This window comes from Netta rufina (assembly GCF_964035555.1).
Source record: "Netta rufina genome assembly, chromosome: 5".
Classification (NCBI taxonomy): domain Eukaryota; kingdom Metazoa; phylum Chordata; class Aves; order Anseriformes; family Anatidae; genus Netta; species Netta rufina.
In genome coordinates, this window is record NC_140128.1 from 47,689,817 (window position 1) to 47,703,040 (window position 13,224).

The 13,224-nt window shown below is 48.9% G+C and overlaps 1 protein-coding gene across 1 annotated transcript in view; it reads right to left on the bottom strand.

Moving 5' to 3' along the window:
- The window catches only part of FOXN3 (forkhead box N3), a 197,838-nt gene extending 191,146 nt beyond the window's left edge, over positions 1–6,692 (bottom strand). Inside the window, exon 1 of the mRNA XM_084287542.1 lies at positions 6,559–6,692. The gene's annotated coding sequence lies outside the window, so the exon portion shown is untranslated. The remainder of the gene's footprint in view (positions 1–6,558) is intronic.
- Positions 6,693–13,224: the final 6,532 nt, after the last annotated feature.

Here is a 13,224-nt window from a genome sequence, read left to right on the forward strand (position 1 = left end):
ACCCTTAGTGACATGTTTCTTGAATACCTCCAGAGATGGGGACCCCACCACCTCCCTGGGCGGCCCATTCCAATGCTTGACCAGCCTCTCCATGAAGAAATTCCTCCTGATTTCCAATCCAAACCTCCCCTGGCACATTGGTGTGCTAACAGTATTTAATCATCAGTAATAAATGAGGCACTGATTCAGAGGTTTATTTTATGCTAAAGAAAAAAAAAAGGGGAGGGTGGGGGGAACGTTGCCACAGAGCTCAACAGCCAATTTCAGATTTGGGCACATTTAAAAAGCAACTGTCTAACACAACACAGGCATGCACCTGCAAACTGACATGCTTCAACACCTGTTTGTGATTATGAGATGATGTGTAAAGAGTTATTTGTGTCCTCTCCTTATCAAACACTGCGCTGTCCCAGTGAAGGTACCCAGAATTTTCATGAGCATTTTAATATCAGTATAAATCTCACTTAAACCATACACAACACTGTGTCAAATGATGTGGATGATACCACAGCAAGGCCCAATGTTTTTACATTCCCCAGGCCACACCAGTGAGTTCTGCAATGGCTGGAGGCTTGGTACCCAGCAGCTCCACCTAAACATCATTATCTTTGTATGTAGGCCTTCATTTTGTGGGGAACAAAACAAACAAATAAACAACTTGCATACTTTGTTTAGTTTAAAATCTATTAAGAAAACAAACAAGCAAACTTTCCAAAAGTCAGAATAGTACCTGTGTTTGGGCTTTTATACACCTGGAGGGATGTGAGACTACAGAGGCAAGATCAGGGCCTTAATGAGAATACAAGAGAGTTCGCCTCATGCACAATGCCAGAATGATGAAATGTTAATGAAGTGAAAGTGTATTAGTGAATTATTAAAATTTTGTTCCTCTCAGCAAAGCGCAGAGTGAGAAAAACCCAGTGAAGATAATGATAAAAATAGGATCAAAACATTTGGATCCCTTTCTCTACCTCCAACAACAACAACAACAAAAAGCTTTAGAAAATCTGCTGTTAAAATTAGCATATTTATTGGCAGCTGCTGCAAATGATCTACTGTAAGACCCAGATAAAAAAAGATGGATTTGGGGGTACAGTGAGATTTAACCCAGTTCTGGGTTAAACTTCAGCTCTCTCCCATCTTCAATGACCCCTCTCACACCTCTGCTCCTGCTCAGAGCAAGCCCGGGCAGCCACCACACAGCTGCCTTGAGGGTCCCACCATGGGGAGTGGTGCCGTGCAGGAGCTGCAGGAAGGCTCAGGCCTGGGCACCAGCATGTGTCCGCTGTGCCGAGCACTGGCTTCATCTGGGAAAGGGCGGCCTCTCTACCAAGCCCAAGGGAGAAACCAGACCAGAAGCACAGAGCCATGGCCAAAAAGCCCAGCTCTAGCAAAGAGGCCACCCAACTACAGGCAGCAAGATAACAAGAACAAGTGACAAAATATCATCCAGGACAAGGGGCTGAAGTTTCACCCCCAGCCTGTCCAGTTCCTGCAGAGATTGGGGAATAGGCAAGTTTTAGGGAGAAGTCTGAAAGAGCACAGGACGATGCTTTCGCCCACATCTGGGCCAAACTCCTCTCAGGAATGACAGACAGAATAAAGCAAATTATGATTGCTCTAAAATCTCAAGAGGGCTATGGAGACCGGCCTCCTCCTTTGATTAGCAGTGGCTGTGTATAATTTGAGAGGAAACAAGAGCAAGCTTTGAGAGGCTGTTCAGTGTGATAGAGACAGAGGTGCTGGCACAGGGAAGATGCCAGGAAAGCAACCTTTTCTAGAGCAGCCCAGGAGAAGCATAGCTGCACTTGTCAAAGTCAGGCTGAAGGAGGTTGCTGTAGAGAGTTGCTGAAGGCCGAAAGCACCATCACCTCCGGTCTTCCCTGAGACAAACTGAAGCACCATACCAGTAAAGGACTAGAAAAATGCAGCTTGCCAATATCCCTTTTCACCAATTAAACCAAAGTGCTACAGGTGTGCTTTCCACCCATTTAGCACTTTGTGGTACAACAGATCACCCACGTCAAGGAGGCAGGGGGCCACACCACACCAGATGTGTTCCCACCATGGGGAATCCCAGGGCCCACACGGCAAAACACACATCAGACATTTTGTGAGGTAATTTGGGGATGGTGGGAAGGAAAAAAAGCTGTTGTTGCCTCTTACTTACAAAGCAGATGAGGTGCAAATACATCCCAAAGACCCGGCCATCATCCGTCCCTAGCAGGCTTGCCAGGGCTTACCAGCCTACTGCTGCTCGCCGAGCATCCTGGTTGAAGCTCAGGGAACTGTTCCCACTACCTGATCACAAACACTCATAGAAAGTGAGCCTTTTGCTCAGGAAAAAATAAAAAATAGATACAAGAGAGCAGCAACCCCTGTTAGAGACCATCCTTGAGCACTACGGTGTCTCCACCACGGCAGGACACAGAAGTGAAGAAAACCTGACCGTCAGCAAGCAAGTGTTCATCAGCAGCTGGGCTAACACCAGGGCAGACCAACACAACTTTAACCACTAAAAAGACTCAGCAAGCTTTATCCATTGCCCATACCAATCAGCAGGCCCCTCCAGAGCAGGGCTATCCCGCTGCTTTATGCCCACCCACAGGCAGCCTCACTCCTTCATGGGCTGCCAAAGGTGCCGACCTCAGGCTAGACAACTAACTTCAGCCCGAAGCAGAAGTCTCAACACTGACAAAGGCACCTGAAGCTGGCAGGGAAGGGAGGAAGGGTCTGAGCTGCCCTGGCCCCCCCTGACAGCTGGACTTCTGGCACCACAGGTGGAGGAGGACTTCCAAGGCCCACAGAAGAGCCACTCTCTGAACACTGTCTCTCCTTCCAGAGCTCCACGCTGGTTTCCCAGAATCAGCTGATCACTTCTGAAAAAAGCACAGCCATAATTTTTACATTTAAACAAAACGCTGTTTTGTTGGATTCCTTTTTTATTATGATTTCTGCTGCAGTTTGACTTTGGCTTGGCTGTGAGAGCAGGTAACAAGCCAAGCGCGGTTTCATCAGACATATTTCAGAACTGTGGCCAAAGCCATGCTGTGCTGCGTTACGTCTCAAGTCACGAACTGGCAAATTCCAGTATCAGCCAGGACGGTCCCATTCCAGCCCAGTTTCGGCTTCTGGAGAGCCCTCAGCCCTGGCTGCCTCTTCTGCCAGCAACGACTCCTAGTTCCAGGACAGTCCCTATGCCAAAAATCACTACGTCAAGCGAGCCAGGCAGTCTCTTACAAGTTTATGCAACTGTTCCATGCTTCCCCCCTCAAAAACCTCTACGAAAGTTCAGTCTAACGCCATAAATACTCTGTTGTGAGCTGACAGCTGAGAAATACTGTTTATTTCTCTGAATCTCCCCGCCTGCAGGAACACAATGAACCAAACCTCAGCCCCTGCCATTCGCCTGGACCTTCACCCACAGCCACATCTCATCTTGCGAGCCACATCAAGTTGGACGGGACCAGCATGGACTGGCATTCCTGGGGCCACCGTCGAAATTCTCGGCCCCAAATCCACGCGTTCCATATGGGCACACCAGCCTCAGCACACTTGTGAAAGGCAGCTGATTTTCATAGTTTTAATCCATTAGCAACAGCTAATCTAGGGGCAATTAATTTGACTGCCAGCCCTGCCCCGTAACGTTGGGCTGCCCATGTGAAACGCTACCTTTCGGTTTCCTACGCTCATTGAATTTCTGTGGATGTCAAAGAAATGGACTTCGGTGAGGTGATTTATGATCCAGGATGAAAAGCAGTTTGGAAGCGTAAGGAGTGTTCCTACTAGTAAAATTGGTGTACTTCTGATCTTTCTTTTTAAGGGAAAAAAAAAAAACAAACACAAACATCTGTTGAGTATCCACACCGAATATTCAAATCATTAATTAGGCTCAAAAGGCATAAGGTGCAAATTGCATAGATTTGAAAATGTGGCCCAAAGAGCTTCGTGGTTTATTCTGTTTGTTTGTGTTAAACAACAGCAGGAAAAAGAGGCAGGACAACACAAGAATTTTACTTCTTGCATCTCACTCGGGAACAGCTGGCATCACAAAACTTTTACAAACCAAAACCACCAGAGACAAACACGGCAGCTGAGACCCCAAGGACCACGAAGGGTAAATCTAGAAAGTACCTAATCCAGTCCGTTTCCTTCGCTTTGTAAAAACAAGTAACCGACACACTTCCTGCCGGCAAACCTTCCTGCAGATAAGGGTGCTCCCGACAACAGGAAATTCTTTTCTAGAAGCAAGCACACTTTCGCTCCGAAGCCAAACTTTCTCCGCTTGCACTCCAAAACAACTGGAGGCAGCACCTGGATGATGAGAGGCGAGCAGGACGAGAGACAACACAGGACCGCCAGCACCGTGTACATGGTGCAAGGGGAGGGTGCTGAGCCCCTTTCCTGCACCTGGGGGCTCAGCCCCGCACCATCCGGCCTGAACAGCTACCGCTGGCACTCTCAAGAAGTGGCAATGCAAAGAGTGGGACATGCAAGCCAAGGGACACCAAAGGTGGCAGCAGTCCCTGACGGCTCCTAACTGGCAACCAGCACAGCGGTGACACGCTCGGTGCTTCTCTCAGCTTGGTCACTGCAAAATGATGATTAGAGGGCAAGAAAATTAAATGCTTCAAGAAAACTCAGTGGATACTCAGTTCTCAAACATGTCTCTCCATCAAAAACATCTGAGATCAACGTCTGCTACCCAAGAAAATAAGTAAAAGCATTGAAGCCCTTCTTGCAAGTTCCCTGACAAACCCTTCTCTGCTGCTCTAAGAGCAAAACCACTCTCCTCTCACACCCAACAAACTTTCAGTAGTCTGGCAAAGTAAAACTTCAGCCCTGTTTTCTCACGTTGCATTCATCAATAATGAAGTACATTGTGTTCTCTCTCTGGTTTCATCCCCAAACAGCACTCTACAACCAAGCGGTGACTTTTATTAAAAACCATCACACAATGCTTCCCACACCCATTTGACTCCCATTTTTTCCCCGGGTGAGGCTGGGGTTGAGGCCTCAACACTCAAGTTCACACCACTTTGCTCGAGTATAGTTTTGTGTAGAGGAGGAACAAAGGCAGACCCCACCAGCCCCAGCCATCCCTCCCGAGTCCCGAGAGGCACCGCAGGACGGAGGAGTGAGGCCAGCACCCGCTGCCTCCCCAGCCTCCGCTCGTCCTCCGGTGGGAGCCCAGGCCAGCCGGGAGGACAGCAGAGCAGGAGAGGAGCCGTGGAGGCGGCGCAGTTTTACTGCGAGTGACCTTGGTTTGACAGGCACGTTCTCAGGTTTCAACAGATGCTGTGGGAAAGGCACCAGAAGCCAACACGTTCTGCAGGCATTTCTGATGATATGCAGACTTTTTTTTTTTTTTTAAATAAACGGAGGGGGGGGGGGGAAGTCTTCTCAGTTTCCATGACAACAGTGTCTCCACTTGTCTGTTATTAGATACCATCCGCTTCCTGTGTCTAAATTTTTAAACCAATCAGAAAAGTGTTTATAGATGTTGCACTCCTGGGACAGTCCCTCTCCTACCAGAGCTGCCCCACGGGCGCACAGCCTCACGCCCTCACCGAGGCCGCTGGGCACTGGCTTCCACCGGGCACCAGGCACAGAGGGGCTCCTGCTGCCCCGCTACCGCACCCACAGCCTGCTTGGGGGGCAGACGGGCAGAATTGAATAGTGCACGGACTCATTTCACTGTGCAGTGTTATGGGTATACGTGTATAAATACATTTTGGTACTGCACAAACTCGTTTTCGTGGTTTGCATGGTTTTGTGTGTTATGGAGATATGTATATGTATATATATATGTACCAAACAAACTCATTTTCATGGTTTGCTCATTTTCATGTGTTACGGATATATATATATATGGTATCAAACAAACTCATTTTCATGGTTTGCTCATTTTTGTGTGTGTTATGGATATATATACACACACACACGTATATAGGTACCAAACAAACTCATTTTCATGTTTTTTTGCTCGGTTTTGCATGTTATGGACATATATATACATACACACACACATATAGGTACCAGACAAACTCACTTCCACGGTTTGCCCATTTTCGTGTTATGGATATACACGCATATATACATATATAGGTACCAGACAAACTCATTTCCACGGTTTGCCCATTTTTGTACTACGGATATACACACACACACATATTTTGGAACCAAACAAACTCATTTCCACGGTTTTGTGCAACATCCAGCCCGGGGAACACCACGACCTCCCCCCCCCCGGCTCGAGCAGCAGGCACCGAGCGCCCCCTCGCCCCGCCGTGCCCCCGCCGCTCAGCGCCGCCGAGCCGGGAGCCGGCCCCGGAACGCGAGCGGAGCGGCCGCAGGGTGCGGGCGCCTTCCCGGCAGCGCGGCCGGGGCAGCCCCGCCGGCGATGCCCTTGTCCGGCCGCGGGGCCGCGCCGGGAGCCCCGGGGGGCGCTGAGGGGGGGACCCCGCGAGGCCGGGCCGGGGCTGAGCGGCCCCAAAAGTTTGGCCGGGGCAGCGCCGCGCAGCGCCCGAGGACCGCGCGGATCGACAGCGCCGTTACCTCCGCGTCTCGCTCCCTCGCCGGCTGGGTGCGCTGGGTGCGGTGCGGTGCGGTGGGAGCTCCCCGCGGCCGCCCCGCTCCGCGCCCCCGGCGGGAGGCAGCCGCAGCCCGTGCCGCCCCCTCCAGCCGCCCGCCGGGCCACGGGCCCGCCCCGGCACCGGCACCGCCCCGGTACCGCCCCGGCGCCGCCCCGGCCCTGCCCCGCTACCGCCTCCCTGCCCGCCGCGCAGCCAGGGGGGCCCGGGGACGGTGCCGGGCTGGAGGGAGGCGGAGGAGGCCCAGGGCGACCTTTGGAGGTCAGGAGGATGCGGACAGTTGTAACTCGGGAATCCTCGGTGATCAGATTTGGGGAAAAAAAAAAAAAAAAAAAAGTGGATTTTTGTGTGTGTGGTTGTGGTGGGAACAGAAGGATGGCTCCGCTGCCCCTTTTTCTGGCTCTCCAGGTGGATGTTGAAAGGAGCAGCCCAGCCCTTCTGCTCGTGAAAATCACAAAAACCACCCAGCCACAGTGTGCTCTGCACCCCCGCCTCTGGGGGTCCCGCCTGTGTCCCTGGTGCCCCTGTGTCTGTGCAGAAGGCCATGACCTTGGCTGCTTCCCCAAAACTCACTCTTCACTGCAGACAGACTGGGTTTGTCCCATTGGGTGTACACAGCCCTGGGGGCCCCCAGGCAAAGTTCAAAGTTCTGTTTTTCCAGGCTTTGCTCCTAGCCCAGGTAGGCAGCCGTCAGCATGGTGGCTGCTGGCGATGCTCACTGTGTAGAAACACCCGGTGTAGTCCTAATGAAACCACCCCGAGAGGTGGGAGCGGAGCGTTTTGGCTCAGCTGTCATCACGGCTAATGCAGGGGGCCCTGGGCACCACGTCAATAACAAGGCGTCTGCGAATTGCTTGTGAAAGTGTAATTATCTGTTTGCAGTATCGCCACATCTGGGAATCCCACGGATGCCAACGGGAGCCTCCGTGAATGGCAAAGTCCTGGCCCCACTCAAGGAATCCCCAAATCACAGTCATTGTAGGCACTGCAGGTGCTGATTACCCTTCACAGGTCTACTCCATGTCAACGCTATAAAGAAAGCACTTTTTCCTGTACATACCCATTAACTCCAAGCCAGGTAATTTTCCTAATGAAAGCAGCAGCAGCGTTTCTTTGTCCTTTGATCAGGTCGTCTGAATTGCTTTGCGCCTGTATCTGTGCTAACCGCAGCAGCTTTAAACCTCAGCCTAAGTTCCTGCAGAATTTAGCCACAAGTATGTGCATTTCCCTTCCTCTGTTTGCTCCCAGTGATGCAAGCTTCATTATTCCTTCATTTCTTCCTCCTTCCTCCCACTCGTGTATTTGAGGCTTTCTTAGGTGCTTTGTAACTCTGCTTCCCACCTCCTCTTCATTTGGATCCTTCCTAAAGAAAAGAGTGTTTTAGAAGACCCACATTTGCAAGGGAAAAATATTAATAGTGGAAACTTTCTCAGCAATGTATTTTTCCTGTCTCCAAGTGCATCTTGTCTCTTTGCATCAGCCTTAGCGATGTTCACTCTCCCATACAGAGGGCTGCTTTGTTATCTGTATCTGCCAGATGAAATTAATGAAGATGAAATTCTTACCTCTCTCCAAACGGGGGAGAATTTATGATTTATGTTGCAGAACGTTTTCCCATGTCCAAGTCAGCCCATTTCATCTAATTCTCCTTCGTGTTTTTCATTAAGCCTTGTTCTCCTGGAGAGCCTGCAAACCCGGGCTCCTCAGCTGGCAGCTGCTGGGTTATTCCTGGCCGCTGGCATGCAGAGCACTGGGGTCTCCTCTCCCACCCCAAGAAAAACATTCCGGTGTCGGGGTGCTTTGCCACAGGGACCCCTCTTGGGAACATCTCCATGGTGCTGTAGCACCAGGAGGTTATTTACCAAGGAGCAATACAAGGAGCTGTTGCAGGAGATGCACACGGTAGTCCCGTGCTTGCCCAGCCCTTGGCTCCATTGCAGTATGTGCTTTCCCATTCCCTTTTTGCACTTCCAAAGTTGTTTGCTGAGACCAGTCTGGCTGGGGAGCACAGAGGCCAGGTATCATGCTTCATGGGAGCCACATTAAAATGAACGTAACTGCGGGGGGAAATTGGTCGCCGTACAAATGCTCACTCGTCACTTTCTATATGGCATGTTATAGCTGTGCTGCTTACCCTTTTTGTTTCTGGAGCGTGTTTAGTCTCTTCACTTGGAAGCAAAGATAAAAACGGCAGTGTTTTAGCCACATCATTTGTTTTCATGGGTAGGGAGATGTCAGTGGCTTTTATTCCATCTACCCATTTGCCATTAGTATCTGATTGCAAAACCAGGAGACAAATAAAAATATACTGCATTTTCAGACACACTTAATGACTTTTTGTAGTGCCTCAGTTGTTGGGCTGCCTGACTTGGGTTCCACTGAAGATTTTCATAGGTCAGATACTCACATAGGCAGACCCAGGTCATTTCCCTATTGCCTCTCAGACGCATAGAGCACAGCTGGCCCCCGCTGGTAGGGCTTTGTGCCCGACCACTCCACCACGTGGGCCCGAGCCCTGGACAACGCGGTGAAATACAGGGGGATTACAGTAATGACATCCCCTCTTTCATGCTTATGAATCAAGTCCCACTCGCATTCCCCATGGACAGCCAGGCAGACTGTTTATGGCCACACAGGGGTACTTAATTATGCACATCTATGTGCTCTCGTACGACTTTAATAACAGCATAAGAGTCACTTGAGCAATAGACTTGGTTTTATGAACCGAAAGGATAAGACTCAGGTTCTCTGGTGGACAATGAAACTGGATTTCTTCTGCTCTTCCTTATTTTATTTTTGTTAATATCACCCTTAAACTTTGAATTATCCTGCAAGTATTAGGGCTCATTAACTTTGTTTCAGCTTGTACTTTGTGTTAATGGGACGGTTTTTTGTAACAAATATGAATCACTTGAAGGCTAAGGCTTAAATGTTTAATAAAAGTCATTAGCAGAATTATGTGCTAGGACTTACAAGAAAGATGATGGTGTTGTTATGGTTACTGCTGTATCTCTGGCTGTCAGTGGTCTTTCTGACTTACCCTCTGCTTGTGTCAGGCCTTGAGTTTTTACCTTTCCACAGATGGGATAACGTGGTTCTGGCACGCTCACAGCAAGCTCCAGCCCACGTACCTGGTGCATTCTCCAAGCTCGCATGTACATGCGAACAGAGACCTTCATCCTTCCTGTGTGACCCAAACAACATTGGTCAAACAGAAGAGCCTTTTAACCACTGAAATAAAGCATATTGGTTAAAAAAAAAAAAAAAAAAAAAAAAAAAAAAGTCACATCCACTTTATCTTGCACTCTTTTCAACATCTACAGAATTAGCCATCTGCAGATCTGAGCTCTCTCAATCCCTTTTGGGTTCTTGTTCTCCAAAGCCTCCATTTAAACAGTTCTCTGTAAATTCACAGGGCCTTTCGTGTCTTCCTTTGCAGGCACCCCCATACTCCCAGAGAAATCTCCTGCGAGCCCAGCAGGGCCCAGCCAAAATGTCACTGTGAAGGGCACTTGCTTCATTTCCAAAGTGTTTCCTCAAAAATGTGCGCCTGGATTCAGCTTCTCTCTCCTGGGTACACTGCTTGACAATCCAGCTATTGAAGTAGCTCAACGCATGCACACAGTAAACATGTCAACACATCACGTTCATAAATTATTACAGGCAATGCCAAATCTGCCACAAAGATTTTTCGACTTTAGGCTGTAGAAGAGGATCTTCAGTGGCAGAAATGCTGAAAGACTGAAAGCGAAAAATAAGCAGAAGGATTTCTCTTAACCTCATGGAACTCGGATCCAAGACAGCATGCGCTTTACTGCCAGAGGGAAGAAGACTGATGACTACTCAGCGGTGACCGAGGCAGATTTTAGAATAACATAAAACTACAAGAAAACATTCATAAAGCTATTCTGGTACTGCCAAACTTAGTCCGATGTGCCTGTCTGAGAGGATCACTGGGAAGCATGGTAGTCTGTGATGTTTTGTAAAACCAGCTCTCTTTTTCCTTTCTGTTATTTTAACATCCTAAGGTGTACACAATAGTTACAGGCATTATTTTGGGTGCAACCAGTAAGATGCAGGCAGTTTTTCTAGCTATTCTAGATGTAGCCTGAGGCAAAGAGATGCTCAGTCTCCTACCTGCTCCCCAGCCTGTCCCTTCTCCCCCCCCCAGCATACTACAGCTCCCTGTCCTTCTCAGGCTGCCCCCATACAGATACGCTTTCCTGCATCTCTTGGGGGTAAGAATTTTGCTCCCTGTTGTTTTGCTTTTTTTTTTTTGCTTTTTTTTTTTTTTTTTTTTAAGCAAATCTAGTTTATTTAGCACAGAAATGAATTAAAAGTACAGAGCATCCCAGTCTGCTAGGACATCCATCTGCCTGTGCCCTCCCCCTCTGAACACCCTGTCCCCAAATCCACACTGGCAGCTCTGGCTTCTGCAGCCCAGGAAGGTCAGCACATGCATGAAGGCACAGGAGGAGCCAGCAGACATTCAGCCTGAGGAGTCTCCAGGCTTGCAGGTTCATCATTTTTGTCTCTAGACTTGGTGCAGGTAAACCCTCCCTCTCATCACCATTAACAACTCCTGTCCCACCCATGCACATGTGCTCCCTCACTGCCCTGCCTCTTTGAAGACATCTGTAGGGTTTTGTATCTTTACCTTGTTTTTTTTTTCCCCCAAAAGGAAACCTCAAAATTCTCAGCCCGAATGCTTGACACAAGCAACAGGACTTCAGTGCTGTGCAGTGAGAGGATCAGACTCTTGGCAGTTCTGCCTTGATAGGGACCAAGAAACCTGGCCACAGATTTCCTCCTCATCCTCCCCTTTCTCACTTGCCAGAGTCTGTGCTCTGTTCTGTTAATCTCACCTGGGCTGGCATCAGTAACATGGTTTTGCTCGATCACGTTTAATTATTTGTATATTTGGATTAATTTAACATGAGCTTTACCAGGAGGGGCTTTACTTCTGCAGGCTGTTTTCTGTTTCTAATAAGCACGGCCACTTTATTATTCTATGGTTACCTCATTATCCCCGAGAAAACAAAAATTCCAAATTTTATTGGGATGAATCAAAGCCGGTGATCAAACTATCTTGTGAACTAGCTTTATGTTCATCTCATTAAATAATGTAAGCCATAATAATGCAATTAATCAGAAAGCAGACCTTTTTCTGCCAGTTTTTTTGCTTTTTTGCTTAAATATTTATGCTGGGAGAGTAGCCCATCTGGTTTAGATTGTAGCACGGAATCACAAGACTTACCCACCATCCCCTGACTTGTAATTCTGGAAAAGACTGGAAGTAGTTTGGCAACATAATATGTTTCCCTGCCTCCTGTAGAAATAAATCTCCAGCTTCAGAGTAGATTGCAGCTGACAACTGGGTAATTTCAAGACCTAGGCCCAAGTTACAAAATGAGGAACTGAATCCAGATTTAGTTTTCTGGCTACTCGGTGGCTGGATTTATGTTTAGGTTCTAGCTACCATGAGTTAAGCAGGGATTAGCTGTGCAGTCTGCATTCAAGCCCAGGTTTGGGCTCAGCACCCCGTGACATTCAGTGATACCTGGGGACATCTGGGGCTGTCCTGGCTCTCCAGGCATTTCTCACTACCATCGTGGTGCTTGTAGTTCAGTTCCTTCAATAGGTCAGTGAACACAAACGAAAAAACCACTGTGGCTGCAGCTATTTCAGGGTATTTGCATGGTGATTGCCTCAGTACCATTAATGTGCTACCTCTCAACACTCATGTAACCAGAGGAACGTCACCATCCCCATTGTGCAGGAGAGGCACGAAGGCACAGAGGGACCAAGCCGCGCGTGGAGTGTCAATTCACCTGGTAGCTGGTCCCAAGCAAGTGCTGCAGCAACAGAGCCAGCCCTTCCCCAGTTAATTTGATACCACTTGCAGCTGCAGGCGTCTGATCCGTAACAGCACCCTTCTTGCAGAGCTCCCCAAGCCCTTCTCAGAGGTGGCCAAGTAGCCTTCTTCCCCATTTGCAGGTGGAAAAGGAAAACACAAGCAAATTCCTATGGAAAGGACTTACCCAGAGCAATGAGTAACTGAGTGAGAAGGACTGAAACGCTTTGAGGTGTCAGGGTGGGATATGCCAGGATGACAAACTGCTGCGTGCCAGCCCCTCCGACCACACTGGCTGTGCCCAGCCACCTGGAGCCGACATAGGCTCTGAAGCAACCTGGCTGATTTGTACAGGACGTACAGCATGTTGTCATTTAGCCTCTTCGTGATAACTGATGTGGCCACTGGTTTCCATTACTAAGTGACCATCAAGATGAAAAGACATTTATTGCTTTACATCTTATTCTTGCCACGTTCTACACATGGTGGAGCAGGCATGGGGAGTTCTTCCAGTGACACCTGGGCACAGCTGGGACCGAAATGGAGCCTGGCATGTGAACTGCTTCCTGCTGCAAGAACTGGCATGGCCAGGGCAGGAGCGTCACAGCCTGGATCCTTCTCTGTGGTGGGCCAGCGTGGGACATGGACGGCCAATTTTTTCTCTTCTTTTCATTTAATATCCATCCAGATTGATGCTACCAAGAGCCACACAGCTACTCCATGTTACAGAGATATCCCCCCGTGCTGGGGGGATGCTCTGGGAACAACAAAATTTGT